The sequence below is a fragment of the Stigmatopora argus genome, chromosome 6 (genome assembly GCF_051989625.1).
Source record: "Stigmatopora argus isolate UIUO_Sarg chromosome 6, RoL_Sarg_1.0, whole genome shotgun sequence".
NCBI classification, from domain to species: Eukaryota; Metazoa; Chordata; class Actinopteri; order Syngnathiformes; family Syngnathidae; genus Stigmatopora; species Stigmatopora argus.
In genome coordinates, this window is record NC_135392.1 from 17,882,151 (window position 1) to 17,896,304 (window position 14,154).

A 14,154-nucleotide genomic window follows, 5' to 3' on the forward strand; every position below is an offset into this window, starting at 1 on the left:
CTTGTGTTCCACTAAAAACTTGTGCGTTTAGCCAAAGTTACCCCGAGTGTACAAGTGGGAGTCAGAATAGCCGAGTGGTCTAAGGTGCTGCGTTAAGTTCGCAGTCTTAACTATAGGCCTAGGTCCGAATCCCCTCTTCTGACAGTCTTGTGTTCCACTAAAAACTTGTGCGTTTAGCCAAAGTTACCCCAAGTGTGCAAGCGGGAGTCAGAATGGCCGAGCGGTCTAAGGCGCTGCGTTAAGGTCGCAGTCTCCACTGGAGGCGTGGGTTCAAATCCCACTTCTGACAGAATGATTTAGATGACAAAAAGGTGATCTACTCTTAAAAATTGGGTACTTTATCAAACTTGTGTTCCGCTAAAAACTTGTGCTTTTAGCCAAAGTTACCGCAAGTATGCAAGAGGGAGTCAGAATGGCCGAGCGGTCTAAGGCGCTGCGTTAAGGTCGAAGTCTCCACTGGAGGCGTGGGTTCAAATCCCACTTCTTACAGCCTCTTTTAGATTACAAAAAGGTGATCTACTCTGAAACGTTGGGTACTTATTCAACCTTGAGTTCTGCTAAAAACCAGTTTGTTTACGGGAAGTTAGCCCAAAAATGAGAGCAGGAGTCAGAATGGCCGAGCGGTCCAAGGCGCTGCGTTCAGGTCGAAGTCTCCACTGGAGGCGTGGGTTCAAATCCCACTTCTGACAGAATGTTTTAGATGACAAAAAGGTTATCTACTCTTAAAAATTGGGTACTTTATCAAACTTGTGTTCCGCTAAAAACTTGTGCTTTTAGCCAAAGTTACCGCATGTATGCAAGAGGGAGTCAGAATGGCCGAGCGGTCTAAGGCGCTGCGTTCAGGTCGCAGTCTCCACTGGAGGCGTGGGTTCAAATCCCACTTCTGACAGCCTGTTTTAGATTACAAAAAGGTGATCTACTCTGAAACATTGGGTACTTTATCAACCTTGAGTTCTGCTAAAAGCCAGTTCGTTTACGGGAAGTTAGCCCAAAAACGAGAGTCCGAGTCAGAATGGCCGAGCGGTCTAAGGCGCTGAGTTCAGGTTGCAGTGTCCACTGGAGGCGTGGGTTAAAATCCCATTTCTGACAGCCTGTTTTAGATTACAAAAAGGTGATCTACTCTGAAAAATTGGGTACTTTGTCAACCTTGAGTTCTGCTAAAAACCAGTTCATTTAAGGGAAGTTAGCCCAAAAACGAGAGTTGGAGTCAGAATGGCCGAGTGGTCTAAGGTGCTGCGTTAAGGTCGCAGTCTCAACTGTAGGCTTAGGTCCGTATCCCCTTTTCTGACAGTCTTGTGTTTCTCTTAAAACCTGTGCGTTTATCCAAAGTTACCCCGAGTGTACAAGTGGGAGTCAGAATGGCCGAGTGGTCTAAGGTGCTGCGTTAAGTTCGCAGTCTCAACTATAGGCCTAGGTCCGAATCCCCTCTTCTGACAGTCTTGTGTTCCACTAAAAACTTGTGCGTTTAGCCAAAGTTACCCCAAATGTGCAAGTGTCAGAAAGGCCGAGCGGTCTAAGGCACTGCGTTCAGGTCGCAGTCTCCACTGGAGGCGTGGGTTCAAATCCCACTTCTGACAGAATGCTTTAGATGACAAAAAGGTGATCTACTCTTAAAAATTGGGTACTTTATCAAACTTGTGTTCCGCTAAAAACTTATGCTTTTAGCCAAAGTTACCGTTAGTATGCAAGCGGGAGTCAGAATGGCCGAGCGGTCTAAGGCGCTGCGTTCAGGTCGCAGTCTCCACTGGAGGCGTGGGTTCAAATCCCACTTCTGACAGAATGCTTTAGATGACAAAAAGGTTATCTACTCTTAAAAATTGGGTACTTTATCAAACTTGTGTTCCGCTAAAAACTTGTGCTTTTAGCCAAAGTTACCGCATGTATGCAAGAGGGAGTCAGAATGGCCGAGTGGTCTAAGGCGCTGCGTTTAGGTCGCAGTCTCCACTGGAGGCGTGGGTTCAAATCCCACTTCTGACAGCCTGTTTTAGATTACAAAAAGGTGATCTACTCTGAAACATTGGGTACTTTGTCAACCTTGAGTTCTGCTAAAAACCAGTTCGTTTACGGGAAGTTAGCCCAAAAACGAGAGTCCGAGTCAGAATGGCCGAGCGGTCTAAGGCGCTGAGTTCAGGTTGCAGTGTCCACTGGAGGCGTGGGTTAAAATCCCATTTCTGACAGCCTGTTTTAGATTACAAAAATGTGATCTACTCTGAAAAATTGGGTACTTTGTCAACCTTGAGTTCTGCTAAAAACCAGTTCGTTTACGGGAAGTTAGCCCAAAAACGAGAATTGGAGTCAGAATGGCCGAGTGGTCTAACGTGCTGCGTTAAGGTCGCAGTCTCAACTGTAGGCCTAGGTCCGAATCCCCTTTTCTGACAGTCTTGTGTTTCTCTTAAAACTTGTGCGTTTATCCAAAGTTACCCCGAGTGTACAAGTGGGAGTCAGAATGGCCGAGTTGTCTAAGGTGCTGCGTTAAGGTCGCAGTCTCAACTGTAGGCCTAGGTCCAAATCCCCTCTTCTGACAGTCTTGTGTTCCACTAAAAACTTGTGCGTTTAGCCAAAGTTACCCCAAATGTGCAAGAGGGAGTCAGGGTGGCCGAGTGGTCTAAGGCGCTGCGTTTAGGTCGCAGTCTCCACTGGAGGCGTGGGTTCAAATCCCACTTCTGACAGCCTGTTTTAGATTACAAAAAGGTGATCTACTCTGAAACATTGGGTACTTTGTCAACCTTGAGTTCTGCTAAAAACCAGTTCGTTTACGGGAAGTTAGCCCAAAAACGAGAGTCCGAGTCAGAATGGCCGAGCGGTCTAAGGCGCTGAGTTCAGGTTGCAGTGTCCACTGGAGGCGTGGGTTAAAATCCCATTTCTGACAGCCTGTTTTAGATTACAAAAAGGTGATCTACTCTGAAAAATTGGGTACTTTGTCAACCTTGAGTTCTGCTAAAAACCAGTTCGTTTACGGGAAGTTAGCCCAAAAATGAGAATTGGAGTCAGAATGGCCGAGTGGTCTAAGGTGCTGCGTTAAGGTCGCAGTCTCAATTGTAGGCCTAGGTCCGAATCCCCTTTTCTGACAGTCTTGTGTTTCTGTTAAAACTTGTGCGTTTATCCAAAGTTACCCCGAGTGTACAAGTGGGAGTCAGAATGGCCGAGTGGTCTAAGGTGCTGCGTTAAGGTCGCAATCTCAACTGTAGGCCTAGGTCCAAATCCCCTCTTCTGACAGTCTTGTGTTCCACTAAAAACTTGTGCGTTTAGCCAAAGTTACCCCAAATGTGCAAGTGGGAGTCAGAATGGCCGAGCGGTCTAAGGCGCTGCGTTAAGGTCGCAGTCTCCATTGGAGGCGTGGGTTAAAATCCCACTTCTGACAGCCTGTTTTAGATGACAAAAAGGTGATCTACTCTGAAACATTGGGTACTTTGTCATCCTTGCGTTCTGCTAAAAAACAGTTCGTTTAGCGGAAGTTAGCCTGAAAACGGGAGTTGGAGTCAGAATGGCCAAGCTGTCTGAGATGCTGCGTTAAGGTCGCAGTCTCTACTGGAGGTGCGTGTCCGAATCCCTCTACTGACAGGCTGTTTTAAATGACAAAAAGGTGATCTACTCTTAAACATTGGGTACTTTGTCAAACTTGTGTTCCGCTAAAAACTTGTACTTTTAGCCAAAGTTACCGCAAGTATGTAAGAGGGAGTCAGAATGGCCGAGCGGTCTAAGGCGCTTCGTTTAGGTCGCAGTCTCCACTGGATGGGTGGGTTCAAATCCCACTTCTGACAGCCTCTTTTAGATTACAAAAAGGTGATCTACTCTGAAACGTTGGGTACTTATTCAACCTTGAGTTCTGCTAAAAACCAGTTTGTTTACGGGAAGTTAGCCCAAAAATGAGTGCAGGAGTCAGAATGGCCGAGCGGTCTAAGGCGCTGCATTCAAGTCACAGTCTCCACTGGAGGCGTCGGTTCAAATCCCACTCCTGATAGAATGTTTTAGATGACAAAAAGGTGATCTACTCTTAAAAATTGGGTACTTTATCAAACTTGTGTTCCGCTAAAAACTTGTGCTTTTAGCCAAAGTTACCGCATGTATGCAAGAGGGAGTCAGGATGGCCGAGTGGTCTAAGGCGCTGCGTTTAGGTCGCAGTCTCCACTGGAGGCGTGGTTCCGATTCCCACTTCTGACAGCCTGTTCTAGATTACAAAGAGGTCATCTACTCTGAAACGTTGGGTACTTATTCAACCTTGAGTTCTGCTAAAAACCAGTTCGTTTACGGGAAGTTGGCCCAAAAATGAGACCAGGAGTCAGAATGGCCGAGCGGTCTAAGGCGCTGCGTTTAGGTCGCAGTCTCCACTGGAGGCGTGGGTTCAAATCCCACTTCTGACAGCATGTTTTAGATGACAAAAAGGTGATCTACTCTTAAAAATTGGGTACTTTATCAAACTTGTGTTCCGCTAAAAACTTGTGCTTTTAGACAAAGTTACCGCATGTATGCAAGAGGGAGTCAGAATGCCCGAGTGGTCTAAGGCGCTGCGTTTAGGTCGTAGTCTCCACTGGAGGCGTGGGTTCAAATCCCACTTCTGACAGCCTGTTTTAGATGACAAAAAGGTGATCTACTCTGAAAAATTGGGTACTTTGTCAACCTTGAGTTCTGCTAAAAACCAGTTCGTTTACGGGAAGTTAGCCCAAAAACGAGAGTTGGAGTCAGAATGGCCAAGCGGTCTGAGATGCTGCGTTAAGGTTGCAGTCTCTACTGGAGGCATGGTTCCGAATCCCTCTCCTGACAGGCTGTTTTAGATGACAAAAAGGTGATCTACTCTTAAACATTGGGTACTTTGTCAAACTTGTGTTCCGCTAAAAACTTGTGCGTTTAGCGAAAGTTACCGCAAGTATGCAAGAGGGAGTCAGAATGGCCGAGCGGTCTAAGGCGCTGCGTTTAGGTCGCAGTCTCCACTGGAGGCGTGGGTTCAAATCCCACTTCTGACAGCCTGTTTTAGATTACAAAAAGGTGATCTACTCTTAAACATTGGGTACTTTGTCAAACTTGTCTTCCGCTAAAAACTTGTGTTCCGCTAAAAACTTGTGCGTTTAGCCAAAGTTACCGCAAGTATGCAAGTGGGAGTCAGAATGGCCGAGCGGTCTAAGGTGCTGCGTTAAGGTCGCAGCCTGCATTGGAGGCATAGGTTCAAATCCCACTTCTGACACCCATTTTTAGATTACAAAAAGGTGATCTACGCTGAAACATTGGGTCCTTTGTCAACCTTGAGTTCTGCTAAAAACCAGTTCGTTGACGGGAAGTTAGCCCAAAAACGAGAGTCGGAGTCTGAATGGCTTAGTGGTCTAAGGTGCTGCGTTAAGGTCTTGGTCTCCACTGGAGGCATGGGTTCAAATCCCACTTCTGACAGGCTGTTTTAGATGACAAAAAGGTGATCTACTTTAGAACATTGGGTAATTTTTCAACCTTGCGTTCTGCTAAAAACCAGTTCGTTTAGCGGAAGTTAGCCTGAAAACAGGAGTTTGAGTCAGAATGGCCAAGCGGTCTAAAATGCTGCGTTAAGGTCACAGTCTCTACTGGAGGCGCGGGTCCGAATCCCTCTTCTGACAGGCTGTTTTAGATGACAAAAAGGTGATCTATTCTTAAACATTGGTTACTTTGTCAAACTTGTGTTCCGCTAAAAACTTGTTCGTTTAGCCAAAGTGACCGCAAGTATGCAAGAGGGAGTCAGAATCGCCGAGCGGTCTAAGGCGCTGCATTCAGGTCACAGTCTCCACTGTAGGCCTAGGTCCGAATCCCCTCTTCTGACAGGCTTGTGTTCCTCCTAAAACTTGTGCGTTTAGCCAAAGTTACCCCAAGGATGCAAGTGGGGGTTAGAATGGCCGAGCGGTCTAAGGCACTGTATTCAGGTCGAAGTCTCCACCTGAGGTGTGGTTTCAAATCCCACTTCTGACAGCCTGTTTTAGATTACAAAAAGTTGATCTACTCTGAAACATTGGGTACTTTGTCACCCTTGCGTTCTGCTAAAAACCAGTTTGTTTAGCGGAAGTTAGCCTGAAATCGGGAGTCGGAGTCAGAATGGCCAAGCGGTCTAAGAGGTCTTATGGTATTTGATGAGTGCATCTGTCGCACTGGTCATCCAGGGTTTTTGGTTATGAAAAACCTGTATCCATTTATTAACAGTGACATTGCCCATGCAGTTTTTGATTTGGGAAAGTACAGGGTCCGTGTAGTCCTTGAGTTTGTGGTGTTCAAAAAGTTCCCAAATGGTGCAGGAAAAAACAGTCCTGCAGCTGAGAAAGGGCATCCTAGGGCCATGTTTTTATTATCTTTATTTGTTGCCTTGTTAGCCTCCGGAGTGGGGTGTATGAGGGGGTGAGGGACAGGCAGGGATGGTCTGATCCAGCAAGGTGAGAGAGGGGTGTGGCTCTATAAGCATGTTTGATATTAGAATAAATATGGTCTAGAGTTTTATCTCCTCTGGTGTGACACTTCGCGTACTGGATAAACTTACGCAGAACAGTCTTTAAACATGCTTTGTTGAAGTCACCAGCGACAATAAAGACTCCATCGGGGTGGTCAAGCTGCTGTTTGTTTACAGCCGCTAGCAGGAGGCTAAGTGCCATGCTAACGTTAGCATCTGATGGGCTGTAAACAGCCATTACAATGACAATTGTTAGCTCTCTAGGTAGATAGAAGGGCATGCACTGTACTGTCAAGAGCTCTAAATCCGGGGAGCAGTGAGTGTTAATGATCCTACTGTTGCAGCACCATTCATTGTGTATGTACACGCAAAGTCCCCCCCCTTGCTTTTCCCTGATAATTCTTTCGAACGATCATTTCGGAATAGCGTCCGGCTAGCTAGCGATACCTCGGCGTCAGGGATTTGCGGATGTAGCCACGTTTCCGTGATGAAAATAACGTTGCAGTTCCTGACAAAGCTGTTGGTAGCAAGCTGAAGTTCCAAATCGTCCATTTTGTGGGTGATGTTTCTGGCGTTGGTTAAGAAGATACTCGGAAGCGGTGCTCAGTGTGGTTGCTTCCTTAGCTTAGCAGCTAGGCCCGCCCAGCATCCTCCGTCGTACTCTGAGTGGGCTGACTATCCATGGACATCCCGGTGTTCTCGAAATGTCCTCGGGGATATTGTAGGTCCGTTGGTAATCTGTTGTGATGGATAAATCGCATCTCCTCCCGAGAGTAATTAAATCCTGGCGACTGTAGAAAAAGTTTGCCTCGCAGATGTTAGTAAATAACGATAAGATTGAGAAAACAAAACACCAAACTGGGGAGCATAGAGCCGCTGCACACGTGCGCGGCGCCATCTTGGATCTCCAATGTCTCCATGTAAAAACATGTTTACGCTGTTGCTAATCAATGCTAATGAATGCATGCAGAAGAGTTAAATGGAAAAAAGAAATCTCTAAAAGGTACAAGAGGTAGTGTCGGCGCCACAGTGCCAACGTGACGCTCCTATTGATGTGTTCGGGACTCCGCTCCATATTTGATCTCACAGGTTAGCGGGAGCCATATTCACTGATCAAAAAAGCCATATATGTCTCGAAAGCAATAGGTTTCCTACCCCTTCAGTACACATAGAGGCTAACCATTTCCAAATGAGAGAGAGACAGACACAGACAAAGAGAGAGAGATACTGAGACAGAGATACAGACAGACAGAAAGTGGATGTGTGTGTGTGTGTGTTTGTATGAAAACTATATTTGTCACACACTAAAATATACATTTTGTACTCATCCAGTGATTAGAATTGAGAGAAGTATAGCAAAGTGTTGCAAAGCCGAGCTATTGAAAAAAGGAACCTCTTTAACATCTATTAGGATAGTCAATTGTAGAACAAATGTTTGCCTTGGCTAAAGTCTAAAATACGCTAATTGAAGATAGCAGCTGAGCTTCGGGCACTGTGTGTGGTACAAACAGTTCTAAAATTGGATTTCAATTTAAAAATGATTGCAACCCCTACACCCTCATCCTTCTCCCAGGCAATTGTCATGAAGCATTTATGTCACCATACAGTTAAAAAAAATTTTTTAACCGTCTTTAAAATGTTTTTTGGTTTGTTTGTTTTTCACTGAAATAAGCATAGTAATTTAGAACGAGGCATTATAGAAGATTGGTCTATTTTAAAGACAGCATGTAGTGGCCATCCCTGGTATTGCAAGTTTGTTTTTTAGATGCTTCCGGGACTTTGATTAGAAAGACACAAGTTTGGGCCTTGGGCTACATAGTAGCAGCAGTGCAGTCTGCAAAGAGGTGTGTGTACAATAGACAGGAATAGGCTCTCTGGTTCTCTGGAGAGCTACAATGGAACTCTGTCATCAAAGTAGCTTTCCATCGACTACACATTGAAGATAATAATAATAATAATAATAACAATAATAATAATAATAATAATAATAATAATAATAATCGGACATAGGCCCTGTCGTCATTATCAACAACAAAAAAGCCTACTTGTCATCACACCCAGAAACTGCGTATGACGAAATTGGTGGTGCTTCTCCATAAGCTGCGTTTACTCGGCAAAAGACCTAAATAAGTGATAGTTACGGACTTGTAATTTGGCATTCTGCTGTTATGGATACAGGTCACTTACCTCTCACTGTCTTTCACTTACCTTCAGTCAGCTAGTAGGAGGCAGATCACCACCCAAACATCTTTTCATATTACCTCAGAAGGGAATGTGTGTTGTGTTACCGCAAATTTAGAGTTCTGATGGATGTGGGGAAAAAACTGTCCTTAAGCCTATTTGTCCGTACTTTGTGGAGAGAGCATAAAGCCGCTGCGTCAGTGCGCGCCGCCATATATATATCAACATATATATTTACACTACCAGTGATATTGGCTGTTGAGAACCTCCTGTGCTCATGCATTGTGAGACAGGTTAGAGGAAGTGTTGTAAACAAGGCAAGGAATCAGAACTGAAATCTAAATACTGAATCCAAACATTAGAAACAAACAGCTAAAGAACATTCACACACATATGTATGTATATACATACTGCGATGATTTTAAGAACATGGTTGAGAAACTGGGCATCCACAGATCGGGGAATGTAGGGTGTACTGACTAGAATAATGGAGGGAGATAGTGACTACTGTAATCCCTCAAATATTGTGGTTAATGTAGACCAGATATGGCCGTGATAAATGAAAAACCGCAAAGTAAGATCACCCCCATTTTAATTACCACAATACATGTTTTCGGGCCTATACAGAAATACAGTACAAGTACAATCATCAAAGTGAATATTTATTTACAGCTATAAGCATGTCAGAAGACTGTAATGTATTCATATCCAAATATAATGTATATATTTAAAAAATTAACTACTTTAAATACTGTACTCACAGAGAAAATAGTTCCTCTCCGCTTGATATACAGTGGTACCTTGAGATACAGTGATACCTTGAGATACGAGCTTAATGCGTTCCGGGACTGAGCTCGTATGTCGATTTACTCGTTTCTCAAATCAACGTTTCCCATAGAAATGAACTAAACACAAATGAATTCATTCCAACCCTCTGAAAAAAACACCAACAAGCAGGATATTGGAATGAAAAAACATTTTATTTGTAATTTTATATTTTTAATTTGTTCTATTCGCCATCTATTAATAAAGTAATAAATAACTATTGGTTATGATGTTTAATTGTATTAAAATTAGACGGATTTCGCGGAGGGGAGCGAGAGAGGGACAAAGAGAGAGAGAGAGAGACTTTTTGCACGGCAACACGCTCGCAACATAACATAAACAAATTTAAATGAACGTGAATTACAATACAGACACTCAAAAATACGTTTAATTTAACTTTACACCAAACTTAATTCTAAACTAGTTAAAATCTTTTATACCTTTCTCCTCCCTCTCCTTGGCTCAATTTGCTCAGCTTCCACCCTGACTTTCAGCTGCAGTTTTTAAAACCTATCGAGGGTTGTTTGCTTGTCTTCACTTCAAAATATTCCGAAAATTATGCACACAAATGTCCTCACAATAGGATAACGCACGACCACTTGCCAACTTGCCCGGGAAGTAATACTCCTCTCGTATTGGCGAGCAAGCTCCGCCATTCTGCAATGACTAACGGGGAAAAAAACACTGAAAAAATACAACGCTCCACCAAGTGCTCGTAGAGGCATTTACACGAGGGAGTTGCGACAGGAAAGACAGTGCCCATGTTGTTCTCAAAAGCAGCCTCGTACGTTGGCCACATTTGGCTGTATGCTCGTATATCAAAATGTGTCTCGTGTCTCAAGGTAAATATTTGCTGGAAATTTTACCCGTATCGCAAATTGCTCGTGTGTTGGGACACTCGTATGTCAATGAATTACTGTAGATTTAAAAAAAAAACAGGTAAATTGGAGTTTTAGTCCAAGTTCTTTGTCTTCCTGTGGCCATGGGTCCATTGTCCGCGGTATTTGCGGGATTACTGTACTCACCTGACAAAACATGTCAGGGGAAAAAAGGAATTAAAAACACCATTGCCTGTTATAAACCTGTATGACAAAACATAGGCTTTGTTCTTGTTTTTCAAACCATGAGGACAGTCAAACTTATTGATTAAGGCTGGCTTTTCCATGAAGCTAGCCACTAGCATCCCCACACATGCGATCCGTGTGAAGCCTGGCATCATCAGTTTGTTTTTAAATAAAAATGTCCGGCATCGTCTTGCAAAAAACTTTTCGCTGCCTGTTCCGGGGCAGACCTTTCTTACCGCCGAAACTGCGGACGACGCCACGGGCATGGGCCGCCAAAGCCGCGGGCATGGGCCGCCAAAGCCGCGGGCACGGGCTGCTGAAGCACCGGCCAACCCTACGGGTAGGGCCCTACCGTCCAATTCGCCGAGCAAGTTTTATTTTCAAATAAGTGCCATTGCGTAATGTTGCACGGGGCTCACATTTCTGATAAATATTGACCCTCACACAACTCCCGGGCGCTCAGAAAGGTCTTTTTTTTGGATGAAAATGATGTCCACCATCCGCTGCCCGCCTTTTTTTGTCAGTGCTGACTCCTCTATCTTCCACCATTTTCCTAGTGGCAAGCGGAAGCCACTCCCCTGTCTTCCGCTCGCCACTAGGAAAATGGCGGAAGACAGAGGACACAGCACAAGTTTCAGTGTGGATTTTTACATTTTTATGAACTTATTTTTCCAGATAAAAATCTGCGATTCGTGAATCTGCTGAAGTTGATGCCGCAATATTCAAGCGGTTACAGAGACACCTTGCTTTGTTGTGCTTCGGTTATCGCTGTTTCACTACATCGCAGATTTTTTTCTGGAAGAAAATAAAGAAGACAGGAATGCAGGGAATTACATACAAAACAACATTGTGGAGTGACCGCCCACTGTTTTGTGGAAAAGTATTTTGCATTAACGTGTTTAGAGGGTAACATCATTTAAGAAACCTCTTCAAAACCCTTTAAATGTTTTAGACAGGGACAACAGATAAGAACCTCTCGGTTCTAAAAGTAGGAAAATTCATCAAAAATCATGAAATTATTAGAGAAGACATTTTTACAGGTGGGAAAGTGTGTGTCTAAAACAGATTATAGCATGGAACAGCCATAAACTGGTCCCACTTGATGGTCCCTACTGCTCCCACAAAACCAGTCCAGCTGTTACATTTGGATGCCAAGATGCAGCTTTCCCAATTGTGCTACTGTTCAAACACCCCAGTGGATGGTGGTGAAGCCGCATTTGATAGACAGTTCTCTGATAGAATATCTGCTCCCTGCAGACTGACAGAAAGAGGAGAGGAAGCGAGAATAGCATGAAATGATGGAATGAGCTAACAAAGAACTAATGAAGTACTTTAATTGCCTGCTTAACAAAGCCTGCCCACACACAGGCACAAACGCACACATACACATGCACAGATGAACACTCACATGCACACATGGACTATTGTCAGATAATATGATATTGACAAGAACTCATTAGGCCATTGAAAAAAAATGACACAGACAGCGGTACCTTCTTCCCTAAAATGTCGGTGCAACATGGAGGTATTACGTGCAATTGACATGTGCAACACTGAACAACTAATAACCATTTGGTCTTTATCAGCAGGACATAAATGAACAACGGCTATCATTCCAGTCCACTGAAGATGTTCATTCTAATTAACCTCCATTACTTCTTCCTCAGTTTCACATTTTAGTCAGTAATTATTTTTCATCATTATTCTGACTTTCAGAATGATTTCAAAAAAAGAAAATAGATTATATAGTTGCGTAAATGAGAAGGAATGCCCTCCTTGAGGGAGGCCCCTTGCTCTGATCAATCTATCTATTTTACCACGCTTATCCAGGGTTGTGTGGCAGGGGCAACAAGAAGACATAGTTTCCCCAGCATGTCCTGGGTCAGCCCTCCAGTCTTCTCCCAGTGAGACATGCCCAGAATACCACACCCGGGAGACATCTAGGAAGCATCAGATGCCTGGGCATATCTTCAGAATCTCTATCTCAACAGATGTCCAAGTTAAGACCCAGCAGTATTTGATTTCAAACCAGCCATGTTCCTTGCAACTGAAACCCACCCACTTGCATTCAAATTAACGCCCACTTTGGGCAGAAGCAATGAAAGCTTTGAGAAATCGAGTCAGAACAAGAATCTCGCCTTTTCTCTAGCCAAAAAAGGGAACTGGTCATGGAACCTTTAAAAATGTCTTGCCTATATTTTTGTTGACACTTGTCACAGAAAAACAAATGGTGTTTATCATAAAAGGACTCTGACATAAAACACAAGTAATATAACTACAAGATTGAAAGTGTTACGATCTTTCAATACAAAGTGATTACCATTGAGCGAGCTCTCAACGCTATTTTCACTGCTTTTTTTACTGCACTCTTTCACTCAATACTTTGTCTTCAGTGCTTGTTCTCTGCTTGAAAGGTGGGTGACTGATTGCTATGGGGGTCAGGAAAGCCAGGCTGGGTGCACAACCAATGAACCCAGCCTGTTTTCTAGAGTCTCTAGGGCAATTTTGCCACATTTATCACCAATTGTAGTTGGGCCAGTGGCTGTGCTGTACATTCCAAGACTCAAACATGAATCCCCATCTTTTACCCAAATTGCACCACCACTGCTACCACCACTATTCACGTGTGCTGCAAAATCTGCAGTTGTAAAATACTTATCTATAGATGGGGGATTTTTCTAATGTAAAAAATAGAAGAGAACCCCTGAGAAATTAAAACATTGCTTAGAGATTTTCACTGATCTAGGATTACTAGAAATTTACTTTAAATCTTCTATGAAATAATAATGCAATTGACTTTAATGATAAACAAATATATTTTTGACACAAGGCCATCAAAAATGTGTCAGAAAAGGTTTAATGATAAAAGTATATCTTCCACCCTGTTGAGAATTGCTTCTTTCTCAACTACTTTCACCCTGCCCTCTAAAATAATCTCCAAACTGAAGGTGAAAAAAGCATGCTTCTCAGAGGTTTTCTATTCTGTTGTCGCATTGTGGCTGTCATGTGTGGAGTATTACCCATACTTCCGCAATACTGTAATCCTTCACCACTTCGCGGTTTCAACATTTGCGGCTTCGGTCCATCGTGTTTTTTTAGATTAAATATAAAAAAAGTTCATAAAAATGTCAAAATTTACGCAGAAAGTCGTAAATGGAAAACACTTCCCTGTCTTCCGCTTGCCACTAAGAAAATGATGGAAGACAGGGGACTGTCACTCAACTCAGCACAGAGAAAGAAAAATGGCGGTCAGCGGCACCTCCTGAAGATTCCATCGATGATCCAATGCCTCTCGAATCCGACGAAAAAGACATGGACTAAAGCTCTCAATTAGTTGTTTTGGTTTTAAATAGATTTAGATTTTAATACATTACAGTATTTTCATATCCCCATCTCATTTCATCTTCTTCCACTTTATACGAAGTCGGGTTGCGAGGGCCGGAGCTTCAGCAGGGAAGCCCAGACTTCCCTCTCCCCAGCTACTTCATTCCGCTCATCCGGGGGGACCCCAAGGCGATCCCAGCCCATCCAAGAGACATTCTCCCCAGCGTGTCCAAGGTCGGCCCGGTCTATAGCCTCCTCCCGGTGGGACGTGCCCGAAACACCTCCCAAGTGAGGCGTCCAGGGTGATCCTGATCAGATGTCCGATCCAACTCATTTGACTCCTCTCAATACAGAGGAGCAGTGGCT

At 43.8% G+C, this 14,154-nt stretch overlaps 12 non-coding genes across 12 annotated transcripts; all 12 read left to right on the forward strand.

Annotated features, from left to right (window-relative positions):
- The first annotated feature begins 206 nt into the window (after nucleotides 1-206).
- On the forward strand, nucleotides 207-289 carry trnal-aag (transfer RNA leucine (anticodon AAG)). Its single transcript has one exon. It is a non-coding gene; the product is annotated as a tRNA-Leu (tRNA).
- A 117-nt stretch (nucleotides 290-406) lies between these two features.
- trnal-aag (transfer RNA leucine (anticodon AAG)) lies at nucleotides 407-489 on the forward strand. The gene has a single exon. It is a non-coding gene; the product is annotated as a tRNA-Leu (tRNA).
- Nucleotides 490-606: 117 nt separating this feature from the next.
- Nucleotides 607-689, forward strand: trnal-cag (transfer RNA leucine (anticodon CAG)). Its single transcript has one exon. It is a non-coding gene; the product is annotated as a tRNA-Leu (tRNA).
- A 117-nt stretch (nucleotides 690-806) lies between these two features.
- Nucleotides 807-889, forward strand: trnal-cag (transfer RNA leucine (anticodon CAG)). Its single transcript has one exon. It is a non-coding gene; the product is annotated as a tRNA-Leu (tRNA).
- Nucleotides 890-1,694: 805 nt separating this feature from the next.
- Nucleotides 1,695-1,777, forward strand: trnal-cag (transfer RNA leucine (anticodon CAG)). The gene has a single exon. It is a non-coding gene; the product is annotated as a tRNA-Leu (tRNA).
- A 117-nt stretch (nucleotides 1,778-1,894) lies between these two features.
- trnal-uag (transfer RNA leucine (anticodon UAG)) lies at nucleotides 1,895-1,977 on the forward strand. The gene has a single exon. It is a non-coding gene; the product is annotated as a tRNA-Leu (tRNA).
- A 609-nt stretch (nucleotides 1,978-2,586) lies between these two features.
- Nucleotides 2,587-2,669, forward strand: trnal-uag (transfer RNA leucine (anticodon UAG)). The gene has a single exon. It is a non-coding gene; the product is annotated as a tRNA-Leu (tRNA).
- Nucleotides 2,670-3,278: 609 nt separating this feature from the next.
- trnal-aag (transfer RNA leucine (anticodon AAG)) lies at nucleotides 3,279-3,361 on the forward strand. Its single transcript has one exon. It is a non-coding gene; the product is annotated as a tRNA-Leu (tRNA).
- A 717-nt stretch (nucleotides 3,362-4,078) lies between these two features.
- On the forward strand, nucleotides 4,079-4,161 carry trnal-uag (transfer RNA leucine (anticodon UAG)). The gene has a single exon. It is a non-coding gene; the product is annotated as a tRNA-Leu (tRNA).
- Nucleotides 4,162-4,278: 117 nt separating this feature from the next.
- trnal-uag (transfer RNA leucine (anticodon UAG)) lies at nucleotides 4,279-4,361 on the forward strand. Its single transcript has one exon. It is a non-coding gene; the product is annotated as a tRNA-Leu (tRNA).
- A 117-nt stretch (nucleotides 4,362-4,478) lies between these two features.
- On the forward strand, nucleotides 4,479-4,561 carry trnal-uag (transfer RNA leucine (anticodon UAG)). The gene has a single exon. It is a non-coding gene; the product is annotated as a tRNA-Leu (tRNA).
- A 317-nt stretch (nucleotides 4,562-4,878) lies between these two features.
- Nucleotides 4,879-4,961, forward strand: trnal-uag (transfer RNA leucine (anticodon UAG)). Its single transcript has one exon. It is a non-coding gene; the product is annotated as a tRNA-Leu (tRNA).
- Nucleotides 4,962-14,154: the final 9,193 nt, after the last annotated feature.